This window comes from Anopheles arabiensis, chromosome 2, assembly GCF_016920715.1.
Source record: "Anopheles arabiensis isolate DONGOLA chromosome 2, AaraD3, whole genome shotgun sequence".
NCBI classification, from domain to species: Eukaryota; Metazoa; Arthropoda; class Insecta; order Diptera; family Culicidae; genus Anopheles; species Anopheles arabiensis.
Window position 1 is genome coordinate 70,016,687 of NC_053517.1, and position 13,680 is coordinate 70,030,366.

Consider the following 13,680-nt stretch of genomic DNA (forward strand, 5'->3'; position numbering starts at 1 on the left):
GGCTGACTCAGAAGTTTTACCGGTTAGTGCAACTGTGTGCATACAGTACCCTGGTACAAAGTACCACGGTCAAAAACAAGAGGTAGAGTAGGGTTATGGTACTCGTACTGGTGGTTTGGCATGGGTAAAGGTAAAGGGGAACCGACAAGAAGTCGCAACATACATGGGATGTGTTTACTCACGTTGTTGGTCTGTGATTGGCACGGATCGATCGTTTGACTACGTCAAACGAGGCCCAAGGGATTGGTACGCGAGCGGGGTCGTTATGTTGATGGTTCGAAATTAATTTCATTAAAAAATCAATGGAAATGTTAACGGTTGCTCCGGGGAGCTACCATAACGGGAAGGTGGCACAAAGAAGCGATAGAATTTCATATCGGAATGGAGAGATGGAATGGAGCAAAGGAGTAGAGGAGTAACACACATGTAGGTTGCAAAATGGTGCATGTGAAAGCATTTTCAGGTGCGGCTCAGCGGGGTTGAATGTAATAATGGGCAACCGTGATGTGTGATACTTTCATTCGAATTTATGCCTCTGTTGTTTTTAGCAGTGTTGGTTGCCAAAAGCGTTGAGTGTTGGTAAAACAACGATTTGAAAAAATCATCAAAATTAATTTTGTAAATAGCATGCAAAATTAAAAACCACTTATTGTACCGATGAATCCGGTTAGCATTGTGCCATATTGTGCTAATCTTTCGAAGTTAAGTTTAAGAAATAGATTAAATGGAAATCTAAAGGAAAAGATTAATTAAACTAATTTCAGCCAAACAAAATAGCACTTTTATGTAGTTGGAATTTCTAATTTAAAATTCTTTTTATAAAGCGTTTCTTAAAGTTCTATACACCGCCTGAAATAGCAATAGCCTCACCATCGTTTTGTTTTTAAATAATTGTGGAATAACTATACCGATAAGGATTCTTTACTAAAGAATGTTAAAATAAAATGTTTTATACCTTTTGAGTACATTACTGTTATATACTGATGGGATTTTTATGTGTGCCTGTTTTTTTTTATGTGGAGTTTGACAGTGGAAGGCTGAAATAATGTAAACACTCTATACAAAACCACACACAAAACTAGCTTGCAATTTTCAGACTAGATTATTTTAGCCTCAACCCTACAAATCTAGTTTTTTTAGGTAAAGTAATTTAAGTACAATTTGTCTGGATGTCGTGTTTTCTTTAATCTCAAGGTGCATTAAAGAGATCAGGTGGTGGAATCTAGAATCAAAGTGTATGTAGACGAGGTGGTCTCATAGCATGTGGGTTATAACCAAATTTGAACGTCTTTTTTGACAAGATGGCTGAAAACTTTTGCTCAAGCAAGCTTTCTTGTTAGTTGACAAATAGACAAAACATTCTTAAAATCTTCATTTAAAAGAAGAATTTTGTATTGTAAAATATCAATTATATATTATATATATATATATATATATAATTCTAGAAATAAAATCACATGTCATGGATACGGATTGGTTCAGTAAATCGCTAATCCAAAGGAAAAGATATAAATTGCAGACAGTGTTACTCAATTTGTTGCAAATAGACTCAAATCAGGAATTTTAGATAGCCTACGCTTTTTGTTTTTAAACTAGGCTAATAAAATAAAGTGTTTTGAAGTGTCAAAGCTGGACAGCTTGCTGAAAACTTGATATCTGCAAAAAAAATATTGATATTGTAAAAATTCCAGCCTTAAGTATTTCAATGCAATCCAATAAATTCTTCTATTTTAAACTGTTTCTTGATTTATATTTGTGTTATATTACTTCATCCAGATCTCATTACTATTACAAAACAGATGATGGTGCTATTTTTATTGCACGCAGTTTATAAACAAAATAAATGTAAATTCATTGTTAATTTAATCCAAGCATAGAAGAAAAACAATACATTACGCAGTTCACACCATGATTCTATTTTAGGAATAAACGCATTTGGTAGACCCATGGAAAAAAACACACACACACACAAACTTGTTTTGGCGTTTTTCTTCTGGTTCACCAAGTGTACAAAGTACAGCACGGGCTGTATTCATGCTTCTAGTACGCTAGCCGAGGATGATGAGATTATGGCTGAAGAAACCCGACATGTGGGATTTGTACACACTCTTCGTTTCACGCTTATCAAGCAGCCACTAAACCACGAGATACAAACAACTCCTTCCCTTTCTCCACCTCCAATCACTTTTGGGCATTTCTCCCCTTCTCATCATCGAGTGTGGCATCGAACAGGAAGCATCGCAGCGCCAAACTGTTGCGAACGCTTCGTGCCTTTATGGATGTGATCATTGAAGTGGCTTTACCCGTCCGTCCTTGTGTGTTTATGTATGTGTGTATGTATGCCACAGCGAGCTTCTTGAGTTTTCATGAGGTTTTAATAAACTTTCGTAAAATAAAATAGCACGCAACTTGTTCATTTATTATGTAAGTTGTTTCACACTCCCCGCACACACGCCTTGTACGCCACACACGAACAAAACTCGTGCCAATACGTGGGTGCTCGCGGGTCGTAGTTAAACCTTCGGCAAGTTCGAGTGGTTGGCCATTTTTTCTTGATTTTTTTTTTTCTCCAGTTTTCTACTCCGTCTTCTTTCTTGCCTGGGTGGGTAATCCTTTTCCTCAGTTCGAATGATCCTTAGCAGTCGGTGGTGGTGGTGGTGGCAAGCGATTATTCCTCCCACAGCACAATCGCGTGTGTTGTACACTGGGTGTTAAGGGCATGAGCGAGACCTTTCGATTTTGATAGAATTTTTTGTACGGTCTCGTCGTGGGTACGTGTGCTTGTGTATGTGCCAGTGTTGCAAGTTTTGTGTTAGTGTGTAAACCAAAGTAAGTCTCGCACACGGCACGACACACTGTGCACAGGCCTAACCGAGTGTTGCTTCATGAGTGGCAGCGCAGAGGGCTGGGTTACTTTAACGGGTCGTGAAAAAATCCTGCCACGTCCGATCCAATGTGTGTAGAGGGAGTTATAACTTTTAATTTGAAACATGGTTAAATAATCGCTCGGGCGAATTTTCCACTCACCGTTCGGGTTGTGTGTGCGGCAGCCGACCAGTGGATCCCACCGTCTTGTTTATTATGCAAGGGAGCATTTGTGTTTGTCCACGTATGTGTGGTAGCGCTGCCGGGGTTTGGAGGGGATAATGTTTTTTGGGGTTCTTTCCGAAAACCATCTTTACAAATTTGTGAGTTATAAAGTTTTAAAATATTATTCGTCTGGGCCACTTGTTGAGAGCGCATAATCGCTCCTTCGAGTGCTTGTTTGCTAATTATGATTATGATTTGTTGCATGAGTGTCTGCTCCGGCATGGTGGGTATAGGTTAAACCATTTGTTTTTTGAAGCTCACGTTGGGCAAATTTTGAAACTTAGTTTTTTGAATAGTTTAAAAAAATTTAGTTACAATGTTTGGGGTTTCAAGCCAAACCCTATGCATTATGAAGGATTTCTGATTCAATAGGATTATAATGAATTCTACAAGAAAGCATACCCACTTAATAGGCCTTTCTTTTCGAAACATGCTGGTCTAAAAACTCTTCTTGTCGTTTAAAACAGAACAAGCAAAATTCTTTGAACCATGCAGGAAGTAGAAAACAGATGAACAAAATATCTCAAAACGGAAGGTTTAATTTTCGCCTTGCTCTATACGGTGTTGAGCGTTCTGTTTGAAACTGCTTTCCGCCTTCGTACATTCCGATCGTATGTCTGAGCGTTTTTACTTATATTTTTATTTTTATTGTACCGTGTTGTTGTTTTTTCGCTTCTTCCCCCGGACGTATCGGACGTTTACGACATCCATTACAAGTTGGTTTTTCTTTGTGTTGTTACTGTGGCCACTTGCAGCCCGACCTTCAAGGTGGGCCATACCATGATGCAAACACGTGCAAACAATGTTGCGAATGGTCGAAAAATATCGTACAATGAGTCTCAGGTGTCCTTTTTCTTAATAGCTGTTGCAAAATTCAATTCGCGCAAGCATTGCGAACTGGTGGGAAGCGACGTAACAGGAGATAGTTCTGGAAAGTGCACGATGAAGACAACTAGCCCGGCGAGACTCGACATAAAAGTGGCTCGGTTGACTTACGCCACTTTCCTCTCCGCCATGGCGGACCGTGCAAATGGGAAAGTTCTGAAACCTTCGTCACGGTGAAAATGCTGGATGGTGACATTGGTGTTGGATAAATCTTCTTAATGTTTTCGGGGTACATGATGTTTTAAAAACTATATTTTCTGATCAAATCCCCAACAGAACTTTTACCGCGGCTTGAGTAGAAGCAGGAGAACGTAATCTAACAGCTTAGTGGAATTTGATCAAACATGTATGACCATTTTTTCTCGAAGGACCTTTTTAGCCTCTTTAACTTCTTCATAGTAAGCTTGTCCAGTCGTATAGAAATTGCTGAACCAAATTGCGTCGAAAGTATTATTGAGAGAGGTGATACTTCTTCGTAAAAGCTTGCCCTGTTTCAAGAACATACACGCTCTTCCAGGGGCTTTAAAAGTTCAACCAACTTGCAAAAGTTGGGGAGCAATATTTCTACTATCTCAGACGCCGGTCGAGTGCTCCACCTTCGTGACATACGGTGGCTTACATCGAGCCCTGACCGACGCCCACAGCGAGGAGGGAGCACTTTTTGGTAGTAAATTTTTAATACCACTAATGCTTCTCCTCTGACATCGTGATAAGTTTATCATAGTTAATGATCCTACCGAGTCTCGTGACTGGTCTCGGTCGATGTCGATTCCGTCAGCGTCGACCACTTCACCGAACGAGGCAGAACATCGTTGCTCCGGTCATCGTTGCGAGTCGCACGGGCATCGTGCGCCCGTAACCCTTGCCGAACAGATGTCCAATCAGCTCGATACGTGAAGGGCAGACTGAAGGACGAAAAAGTTCAAGCCAAGTGCCCACTCTGCCCCTTCCGCTTCGAAAGCCAATCGACATCACAGCCTCGAGAAGGGAAACGAACGCACGCGAATTTGCAAAACCCTACGGGAAGGGTGCGAGGAACGTTCGATACCGTGTACGGGAACCTTCCGGGGCTGATCGACCCGAGGCGATGACATTACCGTGTACTACCTTACCGTGGAGATGTGAGATCAGGAGAAGGGTTGAACGTTGAGGGAAACGATTTTCGTTGAAATTCATCACACAAACCACTTTCGCAGCCGTAGCCGGTTGGGGGTTCGAAGTCAGCGTTTAGAAGAGTTTGCCGGGAGTGCCCGGCCGGCAGTGACATTCTCGCCAGATCTCATGTACAACTCATTGATAATATGTGCACATAAAACGATTTCAAATTGATTGTATAGAATTATCGGTATGTGCGCCACATGTTTGTTCCTCCGTTAGTTTCGTCTTTTCCGCACGCTTGCTTGCCTTGCAGTTCGCACGTTGGCACTGGGCACTCTTCGACTTCAGTCCGGCACGGTGTCTGCCTTCGTATCTCATGCCAGCGGAATGAGTAGAGCCGTGTATATGTGTATGTGTGCAATACTTGATGATTGCTCGATTTTCGCTGATTCAGCTATAGTTCGATACGATAGGTTGTCTATTACCTCACTCCCTTATCCTGCCTGGGAAAATGAATCTTAGATAGGCACCGTATGCTTCACACCCTTACAGTGACGCCAATGAGACTGTTTTGATATGGTTAAAGACATACCTCAAACGATTATTTAATGTAAAGCATTTGTTCGGTTTTTCATTCTGTAACGATTAAAGTTCAGTGCTAATGAATTCACATTATTTTACCGTGCGTTATGCCAGTTTATTTAATGTTTTTTTGCATCCCAAACGGGAGCAAACTTTTAGCACACACTGTGCTCACAGAGCATAGCCGTTGGGGTTTTTCTTCACACAAACATACGGTCAGCGTTCGGCTGGTCATCGTCCCTTCTAAACGCTGGCCAATTCTCAACGATGTGATCTAGTTAGAGTTCCATATCCTTCCAATTGCGCGTGGGGGTAGTCTGTTCTTGAGCGTGAGAAAAGCGAACACGATTGCACTCGGTCAAAAGCATCATGTTTGCGCTGTACATAATCAATGACATTTTCAGACGCACGCTTTCCCAGTGTCAACCTGGGCAACGTTTGGCGGGCCATTGCTTTCACTCACTCAATATCAGAAATGGCGCTAGAAGAAAACCCCATTCTCGATACTACTGATCACGGAAGGATTGGGAAGAAAAAGCAATGAAAGGATGAGCCTCGAATCGATGTGTTACCACCTCGATGCTAGCAGTTGGAGTGTGATCGCGATAGGAAAGAAATAATAACTGGCTGCGAAGGAACAACCGGAGAACAGTCTGATGACAAAGCGTTGAATTGAAACGGCATAAAATCGATGAATTATGTTCAGTTCGTTTCCATAGAAAACTATAAACAAAATCACTTTATATGGCAATAATAAACTATGATGATGCTGATGATAGCAACAATTGATTTCGTTAGTAACGCTCAGATACCAGGATTAGCACGTAATTATTCATTAAATCTCAATCCAAACTATCTTCCCTTCTTAGGGGGATACGTTAGGAGGATATTGAAATCACAGCTTAACACTTTACACCACTGGCCAGTCCTGTTATATCAAATTTCGGGTCTAATTTGAAAATGTTGTTACAATGGTTATTTAATAAGGTACGAGCTCGTCCGCTTCCCATGATTTGTGCACAGTTGTCTCAAACTTCGATTTTTCGCATCATTTATTGAGGAAGGAAATTTGACCAAAAAAACCCCTCATTCGATGACGCAGACACAAAAATGTCTCCTCGTGTGCTCGATTGCTAGAACTATATTGAGCGTGGCGTACGAACTGCATGCTGGAAAATGACGAGAAAGCAGTAGAAAAGGGACTATTGTTGAACTTTTCTTGAAAGATGGCAGCCCTGGAATCAATTTCACGTCGATAGTACGGACGAGAGCTACGGCCCGACGTGGGTATGCATCGTCTCCGTAGCGGTCACATAAATGATTATTCATGTTCTTTCCCATCATTGGAGAGTGTGTGTGGTCGTCGTTGCTGTGGAATTGCTTTTTATCGTTTGCCCCCGATGCACCGCTTTCGAGGCTCGTTTTCACACTGGACCCACTTTCCTTTTACCCCCCCCCTCTTTTGTCAGTGTCACCATCGCTGGTCATGCATTTCCGGTCGAAGGAAAGAAGCTGCGTTTTGGTGTGTCGTTTTTGCTGGTCTTCTGTGCTTGTCTCTTTGCATCCAAGCGGGAGCCGCTTTTGCCTGCTGCTTCGTACGCTATTTTCTCTCGCCTTGGTGGACCGTAAACGAAGTTAGCGAACGAAAAGCGTTCAAATACCTCCTTGCGCTGCTCGCACTGCTTTGCCGCAGGGTGATGGGAGATGATTCCATGATAGGTTATCGGATGGCAAAATGGACTGATGACTTGAATCTTTGGGGAGCGTGAAAGCGAACATGAAAAAAAAAACCTTCCCCGGTAGCATTATATTGGGGTTCGGGATGGCAACTGGGGACGGGACACATTAATCACTCGACAGCAATTTGCCACCCTCTTCGGGAAACATGGATCACAAGAAGCTGAGGAAACAACAAAAAAAAGCAAACACACACACTCCCATACAAATACACATCCTATATACTGAAAGGACGTACTTTCCATCCGGAATGTTCTCGAAACGACAGAGAGCACAGAATCAGTACTACATTGGAAGAGCGAATTTCAGAGCGTTGCCTTTTGGGTGAAACGAAGAGCACTGTCAAGTGCGAACGTCCTAGAAGCGCCGTGGCACATCGCACGACCCAAGGAATGGATATTGTGAATCTTTAACCAACACCAGGCATTTGCGGTTTTTATATTCGTGTCAGTTTTGCCTGCGAGCGTCTGTGGCCGGGCGGCTTGGCAGACCCCGTGGCGGTGGTGGTGCGAAATTTCAAAAGTGCCTGATTTAATTACCACAACTTTCCACAGTCATCAAACTTTCAATGGTCTCGGAGGAGAGATGAACGCAAACGTAGCTCTGGTGGACGCTGCCAGTGCGGTGGGTATGGAGCTGAAATCAGTGCCAGTGAATAGTGTCAAACTATTTCGCTTCTGTATTGGTGCGAGCGTCTGTGTGAATGGCTGAAGGAAAAAGTGTGGATCGTGTGCGGCTGGGCTCAAGTGGGATTAGGGCAGTGGGAGGCCAGCAGACGGATGTAAGAGGGGAATGGAAAGAAAAATCCCAATTCACTGCTGAACATAATCATGCTTGTTACTCGGCGCCCCTTTTGAGAGATTGCGCTAGAAGTGTATGTAATTTATGCATTTCATTTCCAGTCAACCGCAGCTCGTCAAGAGTCATTAAAAAGCCTTAATTCCAGTCAACAAAAGGTGCTCCCCCAGTCGGTGGTGATCTTCAACGCTTGGTGGATGTCATCCAAACCATGATGTTTGTTTCTTGTCCACAGCGTCATTCCCCAGGCATTCGGCCAACGAGGCTGTTCTCACCAGGGGACAAAATAAAGCACGAGGCTACACCCCCAGCGGTCTATCCAAAAGAGTCTTTGGCATGTATAATTACGCAAGAAAATGTCGCCATCTTTGTAATCGTTGCTGCGGCAAGTTTGCTGCACTATCCCACATATGTGTGCATCGTACATGGTAGTGTCAATCACTGGCTATACTGACAGCACCATTGTCCCTCGTATAATGCGGTTTTCCCTAGCGATGCTAATGATGGTCTTATCACTTGAATTTAGTCGTTTCGATGCTTTTACATTGTTGCAGTGCAGGGATTTTCGGGCTCACAATTGTAAGCGACAAATTACACGACACAGCCGGGCCTGGTCGGTTGGACCCGGAGGGTAGAACGAGATTTGCATTGAAGGAACGATTATTTTTACAGTGCACTGAACATGCAACCAACAACACCAGCCTTTCTGTAGATGTGAAAGAAAACCCGTTCGCGCGTGTGTGTGGGGCCTTTGTTTACTAAAATCCTTTCTCTGCATCTTCCATTTCAGGATAATGGAGGCCAATTTCTTCGTTCAGAAGAGATCGCCACCTCTTCTGACAAAATGAATCGGTACGTCACTGTGTTGTCAAAAGCTAGTACGATCCTCATGCGCGACAATGTTCTAATTTGCATCGATTTAGCAAGCTGCTCTGAAATGAGCTCCATGAAAAGTGAGCAATGCATTACACACGATCGTATTTATTGCTTATTCTGTGCGAGATCTGTTTCTAATCATGATTTTCATTTGATGTATTGTGTATCGCTTCTGAATGTTTCAAAGTCTGCCTTGTGTGGACGATATTATGTGTGTGTGTGCGTGCGTGTTCGTAATTTTGTCATATATGGAAACAGATCAATCGCAAAAAAAGATGTTTTACTGTTTTATGTTTTTGTTTATATATGTTGAAGAAATCACGATCGTGTTTGCAATAGCGAATGAAGATGAACTAGCTTTTGATATATAGGTGGTGTGTCATATGTGGCTTGTGTTGTTCGTGTCATTTGTGGATTGTGTTTTTGATGAGTTTCGTTTCCAAAGTGTATCTAGCTTAATATGAAAAGTTGTTCACTGGGCGTGGTTTTAGTTACTTATTCTGTTTATTTTGTTTGTTTGTCTGCACGAGCTGTTCGTGGTCGTCTCTGTTTTTCCACGTGTTTTCTCACATTTATGTGTTTGCTTCAATTGGTCGTAAAGTGTGTTGTTGATAGTTGTATTATTATTTTTTAGTTGAACAAAAATAGAAAGGTCAAATACGCTAAACGCACATACACTAAGTATAAAGTTCAATTACTTTTACAAGTCCATATTACAGCAAACATTCAGGGCATAAGGTTTTGTTTGGATCTTTTACGATGTTTGAATATTCATTTCGAAAACATAAAGCAATAAAATAAAATTATTAGAATGACTTTAATAACTACCTCTGGATGTTTCTCACCATACTAAAGACATTTATACATCAATAACTTCTTGATGTTTAAACCACATCAAATAATGCCTATGCCAACAGTTGATTGAAGAACCAAAAAAAAGCTACACAACTTTAGCGTTTCCTACACAACAATAACTGGGCTTAGTTCGAGATAGGTAACAAGTGTGGTTTTGGGATAAAAAAATGAGCCATAGCACTCGAGCAAGCAGCTGTACGGAACGTCTAAGAAATGTGCAAAAATGTCCACCACCCGTGCAAGCTTGGCAAAACGACACGATAAATAGAATGAAAGAAGTGTGTGCGAAGTCTGTCGCCTTTCGTTCTAGACTTTATCTTTGCTTCTTGAGGATAACTTCACTTCAAGCCACCGACACAGGCGCAGATGGAATGCAACTATGCTCAGATCTACCTGGGAAGTAGACAAGGCCGGTTCGACGGATAGCTAAAAACGCAAAGAAAAGAAGACGATGGCTCGTTGCCGGTGAGAAAGCAACGGAAACTAGTCAAGTTCTTGGATAATTTTTCGTAGCACAAGACAAGCTTAATCCCAGTAGCCAAATTCGTGTGTCTCGTAGTCGTTAGGTGCAGATATCATTTTAACCCTTGTTAGTACACGTCATGTTTTGTGAATAAGAAATTTCCACTGGATTATGTTCAGATTTTGTGTGTGCTCTATTTCAAGTTTCGTTTCGTTTCAAAATGTGATTTTGAGCTCAATACAAGTGAGAAAGTTGGTAGTATTCCTATACAAATCAGTTATCACGTGTGTAAGAATTGATGTTTGTGGATTTCATTTGTTTTAGATTCCCTAAGAAATGTAAAGTTTGGATTCACACGCGGAATTATAGAATTTTTTTTTTTCAAATTAATTGTCTGCATCTGAGCAATAACATAGGAAGATGGATGAATACACTTAAGTCCTTCCGTCCGTCCCAGTTAAAAATATGTTTTAATTTTGATTGGTGCTATTAGAAGCAAAACTTTTGTTTTCGTGTTTCATGAATGTATAAATGCCCGCGCACTCAAAACCTTGCCCCACTTTCTAAAACGTCAGGCAGTGACGGCTCGGAAACTGCAAAAGAATGATTGTACAAAATTATGTCTCCAAAAAATTCTATCTACCATTAGCGAAGAGCTATCAGCCATCTTGACACCATGAACAATTGGGACATGCTCTTGTACTTGGTGACTTTTCAGATTCTGACATTAAGCTTGCTGTTTGGTAGGTGTCTGTTTTTTCTCTTTTGGAGTGCAACCCTTCCATATTATGCCATTCTCTGTCTCACTGCATACGAAACGCAAAGGGTTCGCTTAATTATGCTCCTGTCTTTTCATTATCTTTAATATTATTATTTGATCTTTTGTTGGCGCGAATGGGATCGCCGGTTTTGTGTGCACAAAGGGAACAGCACTCCAAATGAGTGTTGTGTATGTATAAATATGTATGTATGTATGTATGTATGTGTGTAAAGTGCTGCTGCAACTTTGGCATTGGCTTTTCTATTTCATTAATATTTCTTTGTTTATGCACTCTGGTGGATAAGAAACAACATCGGAGTGCTTTCGGAGTGGTTGGCACACGGTGGACAAATTTTCTTGGCCTTTGCAGCGCAAGACTAAAACGGAATGGTTGATGTTTGCTTGCAAGCCCACGGATGGAAAGTTTGGCACTTCCTGGTTGGATTATTTCTTGCCAACTTTGAACTCGGGTGGTTATAAAAGTTTTTTCGTTATTCTTTTTTCTCTCCTTCCTTCTCTCGTGTAATAGTAGTGCCTTTCAGTATGAACTAAAAAGTTTTCTCCATTTTTACTGAAACGCCCATTTTACCGACCAGCGACTGGCTCAACTGCTTTCACTGGCTGAGCAGGTTGAGTATAATATAAACGCATACATATACGTAGGTTTTTTGTTTTCTTCTTCTTCACTTGCACCTTTGCAGCATCTGTTGGAATGTTTAGTGACCGGTGCCACCGAAACTCATACGATGATACCGTGAAGTACATTGCAAAAGTACTGCACCATTGCAAGTGTCCTAGAAAGCGGGAGAGAATGAGATGGATATCTCCCAAACCAATCGATAAAACATCTCCAAACTAGGTGCAGAAGAAGGGGAAGAAAAACACAAATCCGTTGGTCGGAAGGATGGTCAAAACTTTGCAAACCACCACAAGTGAATTGGGTAAGAAACTGACATCTTTATACGGAAATGTTTTGAATGCCCACCGATGTTCCATCGAGCCGATGGACGACGACGAGCACTGCCTAACGATCGGTACTGTCAAGGCGAAAGTTGTCGCTTTCGCCAGTTGCCTCCAAACGACATACTCATGCAGCTCACGATTCTTTTCATTTTTCTCCACTCAACGTCAATTCGGGAAGTTTGTTCGCAATCTTTATTATTATCAGTTTTGTGTTGGGTGTATTTTTTCCGTTTCCACAATTTAGCTTCCCTTCCTTCGAACGAACAAAAAAAAAAAGAGTTTTTGAAGTAGCTTGGTGGGTGGATTCGTTGAAGCATCGAATTTGTTTGGTAAGCCAAAAATGATGAGAATGCCAGCAAATTATCGGAATCTTATCGCAACCACGTCGAAGTGATGCTGTTGATCGCCGTCAAGCAGAAAATCTGGATCGAAGTCTCCTTGGTCGTTTTGCAAATCCGCAAACTGTATGCGTTTAACGAGCAAGTGCAGTTACGGCAAGTAGACGTACAAAACTGCCTTTGTCGATATGCTTTTGTGTATTTGCTATTTATTAATATATTTTTGTTTGATTTAGTTATTTGTAAGAGCATGTCTACAAATTAAGTCGGGCATGCAAGGGGTATATAGTTCAAGTAGTTTTCAAATATTTTGAACAATAATTCAACTACTCACCAATAATTCTTCATATATGTTTTCATGCCACCCTGGCAGTTAAAAAGAATGGTATGGAAAATTATATAAAAAAGAGGATAACGATTGATAACCAATCTTCATGTGAATCCAGGTATTTGGATTTAAGTGAACGTGAGTGAATCGAGTCGTTCATTGCTCTGAACGTGAACGTGATGTCGGTTCTTTTGCTCTTTTGCAAACAGCAATACCTGTAAAGTCTGTGAATCGGTACACTATTCGAAAATCGGTAGAACTATTTATAACAGTTTGTTAGTTTAATCCGTTGGTTTGATTGCATTAACAGCAAGCCAATACTGACAATCTGTTATTTGCCCCTGGAAAGCGACTTGCATAAACAGTTTAAAAACAAACATTTCTTATTTTTTCTTCAAATGTTCGAATGCTGGAAGCTTTTTTCTGTTAGTTATTTAAAAAATTATCATAAATAATTGCACTAATTTTCAGGATTTTGTTTTAATTTGATGTAACAAAAGAACTATAACGTTCTTTTCTTGTGAATCGGCTCATTCATTTTTTCATGCGAACTTAATGAACCGTTCGGTTATTGTACATTTGGCGTTCCTTAAACTTCAAAACCACTTGGCAGTTATTTTGCATAGGACCAACTATAGTAGCTTTAGAAGCCCAGTAAACTAGGGTTTTTTCAGATTCCGAAACCATAAATATGACAAAAAGTAGCTATAAATATAGATGAGGCAATTAGATTTTTTTTTTTTATTTCACTTTGCTAGCTTGAACCTTGAATAGTTTCTTCAAAACTTTCGCAGAAGCAATCATGAACCTTCTATGATGACATTAATCATAGAAAATACTATTGAACTGGAATTTGTATAATTTTAGATAAGCTTTGAGAGAAAAAAAAACAAACGTTGCAAACATT

The 13,680-nt window shown here is 40.9% G+C and overlaps 1 protein-coding gene across 16 annotated transcripts in view; it reads left to right on the plus strand.

The window, feature by feature from the left end:
* Positions 1-13,680, plus strand: part of LOC120897318 (CUGBP Elav-like family member 4) — a 324,692-nt gene that overhangs the window by 44,819 nt on the left and 266,193 nt on the right. For 5 of the 16 annotated variants that reach the window (XM_040302102.1, XM_040302099.1, XM_040302114.1 and 2 more), the window contains one exon: positions 8,981-9,042. The exons of 10 other annotated variants lie outside the window; for them this stretch is intronic. The gene's annotated coding sequence lies outside the window, so the exon portion shown is untranslated. Of the gene's footprint in view, positions 1-8,980; positions 9,043-9,067; positions 9,144-13,680 lie in introns of those variants that run through there. One more of the 16 variants, XM_040302107.1, reaches the window with a different exon arrangement.